The sequence below is a fragment of the Gallus gallus genome, chromosome 2 (genome assembly GCF_016699485.2).
Source record: "Gallus gallus isolate bGalGal1 chromosome 2, bGalGal1.mat.broiler.GRCg7b, whole genome shotgun sequence".
Lineage (NCBI taxonomy): Eukaryota > Metazoa > Chordata > Aves > Galliformes > Phasianidae > Gallus > Gallus gallus.
The window spans coordinates 116,035,552-116,047,711 of record NC_052533.1 but is presented as its reverse complement, the minus strand read 5'-3'; the positions used below and the strand labels follow the sequence as shown (position 1 = coordinate 116,047,711).

Sequence of the window (12,160 nt, the reverse complement as noted above, 5' to 3'; positions counted from 1 at the left end):
CCAGTGAGCTTTGTTCACATACAAAGCCACAATGACCAGACTGCAAACAAAGTCATTAAGTTTGGCTGGAAAGGGTTGCAACAGCAACAGCAACCACCTCCACTTGTGCAGATTTTTACAGGCTCTTGTCCTTTGCTGGTAAAACTGCATAGGTAATGGTGGTGATTAAGTTGAAAAATAGTGTTTTATACCTAAGAATTTCCTCAATCAAACAATGTTACTGTGCTCACCATATCTGTTGTACTTTCCATGGAAATAAATAGGAGGTATTACTTTCAGAGCAACCTACATGTATGTGGCCCAAGACAATTCCTCTTCACTTCAATGCGGCCCATGCAAGCTAAAATGTTTAATAATTCATGCTATATGGTGTCCTTGTTTCGTTACCATGAATGGACAGCCTTAGGTTTTTCTTTCCTCGTTTATAGTAGCAAGACAGCCAGATGATCGTCTTAATGTAGTTCCCAACTCAGTTTTTGAAAGGAACTCTAATATCAGAGCAGACACATTTCAGTAAGTCTCTTCCATTAGCTAATGACTGCTCTGGACTGTTTTGGTGGTGCTGTCAAGCTGACTGAAGAATGAAGAAAGAAAACCAAGCCTCAGGTAGATTTGCTGACCTGATAACCTGAGGAGTGAGTTGATGTGATTGCACACAAAAGAAAACAACTTCTGACTTACACATAGCAGTCACTTCAAAGAATAGGGAGCAGGATAGGTAAAATACACGATCAAGCTTATACTTACATGACCTCCACTCCAGTAACTGTCTGGGGCTTTCTGTGGTGCTTTTAATGGCAGAAGTATTTCTCAATTAAACACCGAAATATTGGCTCTGAACCACAGCCCTGTGACAGCACACTTTGGCCGAATGCAGTCTGAGCTAATAGATGGATCCCAAACTGAGAGGGCTTCCTTGTGGTTTGGCTTGCCTTTGATCGCAGAACACCAAACCATGTTTGAAAGGGCATGGGCCTGCACCCGCCTGACTGCCGTCTGGGGAATTAGACTCAGGCCCAGACTCTCAGAATAAACCTACACCTACAAGTGACAAGGGGACTTTCTACAAGCAAAGGTGCCTGAGATCTGTAACATTTTCCAAGACTTTATTCTGCAACAGCAAGTGCACTCTCCTATCGCAAAAAGACAAACTTGCTACAGGATAAGAAGTGACCACACTGCTATAGTTCCTGTGTTTTTTGGGTATGCTACATTTATAAACATACAGCACTAGTTCTTAATGAGTCTCAAAAGCACCATTTGAAAGTAAAATAAGTATTTTCTTTGTCTAACATTAATTATAGCAAGAAGTTCCAAGAGTGGCTTCAATAGCCATTTAGATCATTTTTAAGAGTATTATGATTAACACTGAAACAAGACACTCTGTGTCTAACATAAGCCAAGAACAGTTCTCTGTTTAAAACAGGGATTAAATGTGATTCAGTTCCTTTTTTTTTCTTTTTTTTTCTTTTTTTTTGACTTTAAATGTGTCATTATGAAGATGCTTCAGAGTTCTGAGATGGAATTTTTAGACTAACTTTCCTGAAACCTAGCCCATGCCAGCGTAATCATGAACTGAGCATGCATTATGCAGTAAGACATAATGGTCCTTCTGCTCATCTTTAGATCTATAAAATGCATTATTGCACATAAAAGAAGATCCTGAAAGATGGGCTGTCCCTTTCCAGCCTACCTTCCTTCCTATTGTGAATACCAAACTATTCTTTCAAATCCAGGAATATAAGGTTTGGTTTCTGAATCTATTTTTCCTTTGTAAAAACAAAACAAAACAAAGCTAAACTAAAATATTGCTACATATAAAAGATAATTACGTCTCCATTAACTTTTAATTTATATATGTTTTCTTATTTTCCCTAAATTTATTTTCCTTCTTGCGTTGATGTTACCCAAAACACCCAAGCTGATCTGGAAATTCACTGCTGCCACAGGAATAAGGGATGGTCACTGCTTCTGGCTGCATGCTGACTTAGGTTCTATCAATAAGAAAAAAGAGGACTAACAGAATTGAAAAACAAAACAACAAAACCCCCACCCTACTGGGAGAGAAAAAGCAAGACCCTGCCATTTGGCTGTAACAAGTTGTTATATCTTTTCAGTCACATTATGAAACTTAACCTGTGTCAGCCCTTTTTCCTGTCACTGACTCATCTTTTCCTTCTTTCTTCTCATTTCATCAACTGCCCCCCAGCAATGATTTTGCTCTCACCTCATCTGTCCACCTTCAGCTTTCCTTCTGCCTCAATTTAACTTCAGAGGGGACGTAAAGGTGGAAGAGCAAGTTGCAGCAGCATTTTGGAGGATATAAAGGTATAACAGGACAGAGCATCACTTTGGGAGCTCAAGGTCCTTTTATCTCTGCCCAACCTGAAGTCTGAATGCCTAAGGACGGATGTCTGCTGCTCCATGGGAAGGCTCACATGGACTGCACTGGGACAGCAGTAGGAGCTTTGCCTCAGGTGATGTCATTAGCATGACACATTTTCATCTGGGGCTAGAAGTTTGCTCTTACAAAGTCATTTCAAAGGCAAAGAGGAGTAAACTGACTGATTAAAAGTGTATTATTTGTACTGGGTCATTTTGCTTTGCACTGCAGCTGGCACAGTTTCCACCTGCAACTTAGAGCGACATGAGAAAGTCAACAGCAAATAATTCAATAGCTACCTTTGGTTGCAACTTCCTGATATCAATTTGTGCCACAGCCTTAAAGTTAAGTAAATCTACTTCATTACAGAACGTACTTCAGACATAAAGACATAAATTCAGCATAAGTCATTGTGCTGTGCTGCACTGTGAATATCCACTTAAGCGGGAATTCAAATCAACACTGTTTAGCTAATAGACTGTCACAATTTTGAGAGAGTTGCTTCATATAGAGGGGAAATTAATTAGACAATTCATGAAAGGTGTTTTAACAGTAGGCAAGCTAAGGATCTTGATAAAATGTAATTACCCCGTATTTGCAGCATACTCTTCAGTGTAAAATACCTTGTCAGACTTGATCACAAAGCTATGAAGCTCTGAAAAATGTGATCGGAAACACAACACAGAGACAATACTTGTACAGATGCTTTTTAAGTTCAGTAATGTATGACTGACTTGAGTATTATTACTCATCCTAGGGGAAGGAAAGTCTTCATGAACTGAACCATGCCATCAGGATCATTTTTGTTTTCTTTTTTTTCTCTGTTTAGAAATATGATTTAAGTTGGAAAACGCTTTAGATGAAAACACAGTTATGGCTGTACGTATGTATCACTTTCTTCTGTTAGCAGTAAGACCTGCCTGAGTGTCAGAGAACCTGATTAGACAGTATCAGCGGAGTGCGGGTTTGAGTGTGGTGCTGCAACAAGAACTGAATCCTGTTATTGTTTTCTCTGTGACATACAAAAAATCCCTCTCATGCAGCGTGTTGAAAAGTGCCTTGTAGTTAACTGGCTATGGTAAATAGTACAGATCAGCAGCAGTTTACTTCTGCTGAACTGGACCTGAACACTGAGAAACGTTTATGTCTTAAGGCCATGTCCTTTGTGCATACTGGTGATGTAGTTATAAACCTTGGTTCTGACCTAGGCTCCTAAGTGATCCTGGAAATTTGACTCTGAGTTATCACATTTAGACAGTGTTTGAATATTGCAAGCAAGTGCAGCTGTTTCACCAGGATAGTGTGCCAGGTTTGTTCTGGGTATTTGGAATTGCTGCTTTTTTTGTGGAATAAAAAGCTCATTTTAGAAGTGGACTGACGCCGCCCATTCAGGCAGCTCCTCTTTTCTTCACTACTCCCTCATAATTGTACTACTTTTTGGTGAACTCCCAGCTCCAGAATACATTCAAACATAATTTTTTATATGTGGTCTTACCCTCTGAGAAAGTCTTCTGGAAAAATGCAATTTCAACAGATAGAGAAGCAATTTGTCCTGTAAAAACTGATGTAATACAAGGGGGAGAGTGTAGGATCAACTTAGAAACACATTCAGTTAAACACACAGGGACAGGACTGGAGAAGACAAGAAGAATGAAGAAATTAATCATTGTATAACAGAAATAATGTTGTGAAATTTGCCAATTTCTATTTCACAGTGTTTAAGAAACAGAAGAATGAGGTAATATCTTAGGAGGTTTACAGATTATACAGTGTTGTATTTGTGATGTACAGATATGATTGATTTTAAACATCATGGCTCTAGCAGTTTTCAATTTTATAAAAACTGCATGGAACACAGGGTCAGATCTAGAAGTGTGGGCTTTTAGGTCAAGATATCAAGCACGTCACCTCCACAGCGTTCTCTGCGAAATCCATTATCTTGTCTGTGGCAGCAGTTCAACATCAACAAACTTCTGTTGTTATTCAATAAATGTCTGCTGCCAGGTGCAAGCGTGTCAATGACACTCAAAGATAAATCTAGCCATTCAACTATAAATAGGAATGTCAATAGCAGTGGGTTCTTCTTGGGTCATACACATTTAATTTGCAGAGGACTTAATTTATGCTGTATTTCACTGGGTACTTCTGTATGGAAACGAAGGAGTACCATATAAAGTGTTAAAAAGAATTCCTGCATCACCTGTTTTTTTTTGTGTAAATTTTTGGTATATAACATTGCTTCTTAGGGTGCCATTCTACCAAGAAGTCCTTCTGTTAGGGAACACTGATAAGAGGGCAGCAAAAACACTGAATACAGTTGTGCTGTGAAAGAGATGAAGGCAGTGAAAGGAAGGTCTTCCGAGACTGGGATATCTGGATTTTATCTGGATAGAACTGGTGCTTCAGATTCCAAATCGCTTAGATTTGAAAAATTGTCAAATCTGGAAAGAACAGTCCTCTGTTTACTAGGAAGTTTAAATATTTAGGCTGAAGCACAAAATGCCACACTCTGAAGGATTCTCTTTGGAGATTAAGGAACTTATCTTCATTTTTGGTTCTAAGTCGTAAGCAGGATGATATTTTAACAAGGGATATCATAATTTATGCAATTCCTAAGAATTCTTGAGCAACAAAATAGCAGGCGTATTTCTGTCAACTATGAGAGATGACTCTGTAGGGTTTAGACTGAGCAATAGTTGCAAGAGCTGTTTGTGAAAGGACTGAAGTATATACTTAGTTTTAAACATATGACTGGTTCCAAACACATCTGCTTCCAGTTAAGCCTGCGTGTAGATGGTCTTCAGAATGATGTCAAGATAAGTAGGTACCAGTGTGCAAAGGAAAAAGAAGAGCTGGCCTTGAACTGATGTTCTGGTAAAACAAGTTGATGGGATTAGCTGTTACTGCCTTAAACCCAAATGAACATAGCTTCTATGAATGAAAAGCTATTTTCTTTCTTTGATTAATCTATGCTGTCTTGGCTCCTAATATCTTGCTTTAGCAACGCTGTAAGAAGTTCTGTTTGAATAGCTGCAATATGATAGAAAATGGAGAAACAAGCTGAGGCAGGAGGCAGATTATGGAATAGCAGTACGTTAATGCACTCCTGCACACTCATGACCAGTGTCTTTCTATTCCTGTAATCATCAGGAGGTTGTTCTGAAAGCAGGAGGATCAATGAGAGATGTTTATGTGCCATATCATAATTTCAGTTGGGTTTTAGTGGGTGCTTGGGGTCTGGCTGTCAGTTCCTGGCCAGCCATCTGACACTTCTGTCCAGCTCTTACCGGCTTATGTGTTTTTATTCATACTCTGCAGCTGGTCATAAAGCTGACCTTTACAAATGTATGGTCTGTGATATTTATTTTATGAGAACATAGATACTTGAGCCAAACCAGACTACACCTAATAAGCCACATTCTAATTTCCTTTACAATATTATCTGTAAGCTGATTGATGGCATGTATTCCTTCAGCATTACAGACATGCTCATACCGAACATTGATATGATAACATGATAAATATAAATATAAATACTAAAATTCAGTACTTATGCTAGATTTTTAAATAGTGAAGGACATGTGAAAATAAAGTCTGTATAGACTATATAACATGGTGTTTGGATCACAGCCAGAAGAATCTTGCACGTTTACTGCAGAGCTGATTCTTAGATTCAGCAGCATGTCTCCAGTGACTACCTGTAAAGCCTTAAATGACTGTAAAATACATTGAGACTTAATCTAACTAAAATTTCATTGTACCGTCTTCAGGCGTATTCTCTAGGCAGAACGTTATTTGTTTAAGGCAGCACAGGGATACATTTCCCTGGGAAGACATCCAATATTCTGCATTTCTAACACTGAGGAGAGTAAAAAGAAGTGCACAGGGAAGGTCAGTGAGTGCAGAATGACATCTATAGCTGAGTTTGGTTTCATGGGCATGCACTTCATACAAATGTGTAGCACATCACATTTTTCCATTCTGTCCACTGTCAGTGCTCATCTGAGCTGGCAGTAGACTACAGATCTTTATAAGTTTCAGACCTTTGCTGTTTACAAACTGGAAGGTACTGGAGAGCAGATGGTCGGAGATGTATGCTCATAAAACAAACAGACCTGAGTCTGAGTTTGGTTGCTGAGTCATGCAATCTAAGCTGAAATTTTAAACACAAAGCTTCATTTTGGGGGAGTGGGTTGCTTTTTTTTTTTTTTTTTTTCCTCTTGGGAAAATTTTACAATAAAGTTGTGGTTTGTGTAATTTTTACAAGAGGACAAAAATGTGCGTTTGGCTATGGTCTCGATACTGATTATAAATAATGGATTGAGTAGTGCACTGGAGACTGCAGGCCTATCAGCACAAGATCTAAAAAGGTAACTGCTATCCAGGAAACAGTGTTAAGTCCCAAAAGTCAAAATCATACATGAAGAAAATTCCTATGACTCAGACTGCTGGAGAAAAAGAATAAATACTGATGAATTAACTAACTTTTTAATTACATGTTTATGTAAGGGAAGAGAGAAAGAAAAAGCATAAATGAAAACACCATTAACATGCTCTTATTTGATATTTGCTAAGTATCCATAAGAATTTGGATCTAAGAAGATGGAGCGAGTTCAACAAAAATAACCTGCCAGAGGATTTAAGAGCAGCTTGCTTCTAACCCTCCTAAACTAACATATATTCTCATCTCAGCTTGTTTCAGTGGAAATTTGAGAGGAGATTTGTGTCACGATAAGGCTACATTAATCTAGAGAAACCTTTGTTACATGCTATTATTTCTGGTCTCCTGGAACACTAATAAAATTTTAGCTAAAAATTTGCATCGATTCCCATTTTAAAACAATAGTGTGGGTGACGATGCAGATGAATAGGTATTTCTGTAATGTGTACCTTATTAAAGTAAAACTGAGAGAGGAAGTATGTATTAATATAAAAAAAAAAAAAAGAACTTGCATATAATTTAAGCAACAAAAGCCATCGATAGTCACTACTAAAACAACTGGGCTCAATCAGGTGACCTCAGTAAGTTACATCACATAACCCGGTGACAAATCTGGCTTACAAACTAAGAAGAAAACCATGGTTCCTATCATAATTTCTTGAAGAGCTCTCTGGGATGTGAAGCAGAGACTGCAAAGAAAACTCTTACCCCAACCCAAGCTCCAGGGCTGAGCAGAACCCATCCTGCTGCTGCTCCATGTGCAGTGGGAGTGACTCTGGCCTGTGTGGAACAGGACCAGCTGTGATGTCACTGAGCACAGGTCAACAACTGGGTTGGGGCAGAAGCCAAAAGGCAATTTGTTTCTGAATATGGCAGGTGACCCATATCGCATTGACAAGACAGACAAAATTTACAGCACTTCCCAGGTTATGAAACTGAGGAGGACAAGGATAACACAAATCCTCAAACCTAGGAATTAAGCAAGAAAAAAGATCTGGAGCATGTGCAATCACTGGAAGGAACATCTGGAGGTCATTTAGTCCAACCTCCTCCTCAAAGAAGGAATGACTTTATTAGGTTTTGAAAATATCGCTGGATGGACCTTCCACAGCCTTTTGGGCAACCTACTCCAGTGCTTAATCACGCTTACAGTAACTTTTTTTCCCATACACCTACTCAGAATTTCCCTTGCTGGAACTTGACCACTGCTTATAGCCTTTTTGCTGTACACCTTCAAGAAGTGCCTGGGTCTGTCTTCTCTCTAACTAGCTACTAGTTACTTGAAGGCAGCAATTAGATCCCCCTTTGCCTCTTCTCTCGGCTAAACAAACCACCGCCCCTCCTCAGTACCTCCTGATCATCTCGAGGGTCCTCTACTGGATGTAATCCAGATTAAAGGAGGTTCCAACCCAAATGCACACTGAGTAGAGGCAAGTGATCATTTCCCATGACCCGTTAGCTCTATTCTTGCTAATGCAACTCGGTATGTATGGTTCTCCCTTCTGCAAGGAATCACTATTGGCTCAAGTTAATGACCAGCTGAATATAACTCAAAAGTGAACATATCTATGCAGTCATGTACTTCACATTTCTGCTATGCTCTTGAGGATGTGACTGAACTTTTGGGAACCATCCTCCCATAAAGAGGATTATGAAAAATAGCAAGGTGAGGATGTTCTGCAATGAAAATGAGTCAATCTATGAATGGCACTAAACATTTAAATCAGCAAAAAAATCACAATAAAAATAGTTTAACTGTATTTTGCATGTCCATTTTATAACTATGTTCTCTTAAAGAAATTAAAACAATTTCTTTTTTGTAAGCAAAAACCTTGCTGACTTGCAGCTAACTGTACTCCATAGCCTAAATTTCCTCTCTTTTTTAGACATAATTATGAAACAATTAGAAATCATAAAGGTGTTCAGTATTTTATTTTTTTCCTTTTTTTTTTTTTTTTGTGTTTAGCCACATTTGATTAAACATTGGAAATTGGAAAAAAAAATGACATTTTGAAATTTTTCATTTAAGAAGTGTCTTAACTATTCCAGGTTACTTATTTAATAGAAAATGAATTAAAACAATTATTTTCCTGAGTATCGCAACCCTGAAGATGTCATAGTTAGCTGGTCTCAGGATCACACTTCATTTTAAAACAAGAAAAACAAATTATCTTCTTTTTCAACTCCCAGTTGCATTCTCTATTTCAAATGAGCTGGATATTGACTAAAGTAAGTTAACATGAAGAGCATGCTCTCAATATACTAGACAGTGCATTAATTCACCAGCTAGTTCCTTTTAGTTCCAGACATTTAGCAGCAACTTCCCAGTGACTAATAATTGTATTCTTTAAAAATCTGTCAGCAATCACATATTCTGAAGGTTATTTTAATTTAAATGATTTTAAGTGCAACTGAGTAGTGTAAATGTAGGGAGTATGAGCAACCAACATACATTAAAATGAAGGTATTTTTCTATGTATGCACCTATGTAATTGAAATTAAAGATACTAACCTCAAAAGACAAAATTAAGTGAAATTAAGTTCCACAAACAAATATTACCTATCTTTCTTTTCCAAGAGGTACAAAACAAGTAGATGAAATCTGTTGGAGAAACCTCATATTAAATGATGGCCCCTCAGTATTAAACAATGGAAACCATCTGGGCTAAAGTGAAATCATTTGGTCCATTAACTTTTAATTTTCTTCAAGAATTTTTCTAAGTGGAAAAATCTTACAGACACTTATTTCACACTGCACTGCCTCACTGAAGGTTATGTCATTCCACTGCTGCTCTTTAGATTCACATCCAGTTTATTCTACACTGACTTGCCGTTGCGCATAGCCAGTCCCTGCAGGAGAAGCTGCCCTTGCTTCACATGGTTGGAATGGGAGTGAATGGGGCGTGAGATCCATGGGTTGTGCACCACAGATTGAATGAGCCCAGAGGACACCAAGAGGATGTGCTAATGCATCTCAAGATGCTCTGTATGCAGGTGCGTTGAACACTCGTATCCCTGCAGGAAGCCTTCAGGATGTTAGAAGGATCAGGAACAACTCTGCAGTCTTTGCTTAGGAACATAATTCATATGCACTAATGGCTAGGTCTGAAAGTTTCTCTTAAGAAGATCAGTTTGACCTTGTCTTTCACTCAGCTGTAAGGGCTGGCTGCTGGGCTCTGAGAAGTCAGTGTACTGTCTGATTCTAGAAGTCCTGAAGGTGGGAAAGCTGGTATCAAACATCCCTGCTCTTGTCAGCTCCTTCTCAGCTCGACACCTTTCCCTTCCTCTGCCTTGGGATCAGAGGTGAGTCCCCAACACAGGACATAAAGCCAAGTCTGCCACTGGGGACTGGGAGCTGGGCTAGGGGGAATGCTCCCCTCTGCTTCAGTTGTGATATCTGGTCAGGACACTTAACCTCATCTAATTACATGTGGAAAAGTTATTACAAACACGGATTTTGGCATAAGAGGTAGTAAATATAAGAAATAATTGCAAAGAAAATATTTTAGTATGTTAAAACTAAACATCTTAGCGTCTAACAGTCTAAATGACTCCATTGATCTACTTTGGTTTTTAGAAATATATTCAGTTTTTCAGATCTAATCTCTGTTTACAATGGCAGTGTCTGAACTCCTGAAAACTTTGCCCTTGGGTGAGATTGTGATATTGTGCACACTCCCTTAAAAGTGGCTGAGTTTAAGGAGCATGTGTGAGGTGGGAACTGTGGCAGAGGAATGGACCATGGATGTGCCAGCCAAAACATATTCCCATCCAATCTGGGATTAACAGAGATTTACCGTAACACCATGCTCTAATGAGTGACAAGAGCAAGGTGAGGAAGGAGCACGTCTGTAAGTGCACAAGCTCTCCAGAGTGCCTTTGGGTTTCTTTTACAGGGCTCTACCTGCCCTGGGTGAAGCTCCGTGGGTGGCTGCAGATGCAAGCACAGCACAGTACGGCTTTGTACTCCCTTCAAAACAGCAGGTCGGTATTTCAGTGCCAGGCCTACAGCTGGCTGCAATGGCCTGAGAAAACATCTGAGGGGAAAGCGTGAGTGACTGCCTGGGAGAGATCGCTTTCCACTCCTCAGGAGAGGTGTACAGGGATGGGGTGGGGGGGGGGGGAGGGGTTGGGGGGTAAGCAGGCTGTGGACGGTGCCCATGGACCCTGCCTGCACTAGTCAGAGGTGGAGTCAGTGGGAAGGCATCCCATCTAGTTTTTCCCCAGAAAATCCAGCTTCATACACTGCCATGGATACTGTGTTAATTGAGAGTCAGCTGAACAGAATTTGGGGTGTGACTCACTTTTTCTTAATTTCATAGAATTATTTAGGTTGGAAAAGACCCTTAAGCTGATCACGACCTACCATCAACATAGCACCATCAATTCCACCACTAAAACATGTCCCTGAGCACCATGTCTACACTACACTTCAGGTTGGATATTAGGAAAAATTTATTCTCAGAAAGAGTGCTGAAGCATTGGAACAGGCTGCCCAGGGAAGTGGTGGAGTCACAGTCCATGGAAGTGTTCAAGAAACACAGATATGTCACACTGAGGGCCATGGGTTAGTGGGCATAGTGGTGATGGACTGGCAGTTGGACTAGATGAACTTAGTGGTCTTTTCCAACCTTAATGATTCTATGATCTCTTAAATACCACCAGGGTTGGGGACTCCATCATTTCCCTGGGCAGCCTGTCTCAATCCTTGTTCCAAGGGTTTCTTCATTCTTTCCATAAAGAAATTCTTCCTTATTGTCCAGTCTAAACCTCCGCAGATACAACCTGAAGCCACTTTCTCACATCCTATCACTTGTCACCTGAGAAAAAACACCGACTCCCACCTTGCTACAATATACTCTCAGGTAGCTGCAGAGAGCAATGAGGTCTCCCCATCTGGATTAAACAACCTCGGTTCCCTCTGCTGCTCCTCATATTTCTTGTTTTATAGTCCCTTCACCAGCTTTGTTGCTCTTCTGTGAACATGTTCCAGCAACTTAACATCTTTCTTGAAGTGAGGGGCCCAAAACTGAACACAGTACTTGAGGTGCAGCCTCACCAGTGCCAAGTACAGGGGCACAACCACTTCCATACTTCTGCTGGCCACGGTTTCTGACACAAGTCAGGATGTCATTGGATTTCTTGGCCACCTGGGCACACCGCTGGCTCACATTCAGCTGGCTGTCAACTCAGGTACTTTTCTGCTGGGCAGCTTTCCAGACACTCTTCTCTGAGCCTATATCATTGCATTAGATTGTTGTGACTCAAGTGCAAGACCAGGCATTTAGCCTTGTTGAATGTCACACAACTGGACTCAGCCCATAGATCCAACCTAT

General features: G+C 39.9%; 1 protein-coding gene across 8 annotated transcripts in view; it reads right to left on the bottom strand.

Annotated features, from left to right (window-relative positions):
• The window catches only part of SULF1 (sulfatase 1), a 126,229-nt gene that overhangs the window by 19,334 nt on the left and 94,735 nt on the right, over positions 1–12,160 (bottom strand). The window lies entirely within an intron of this gene.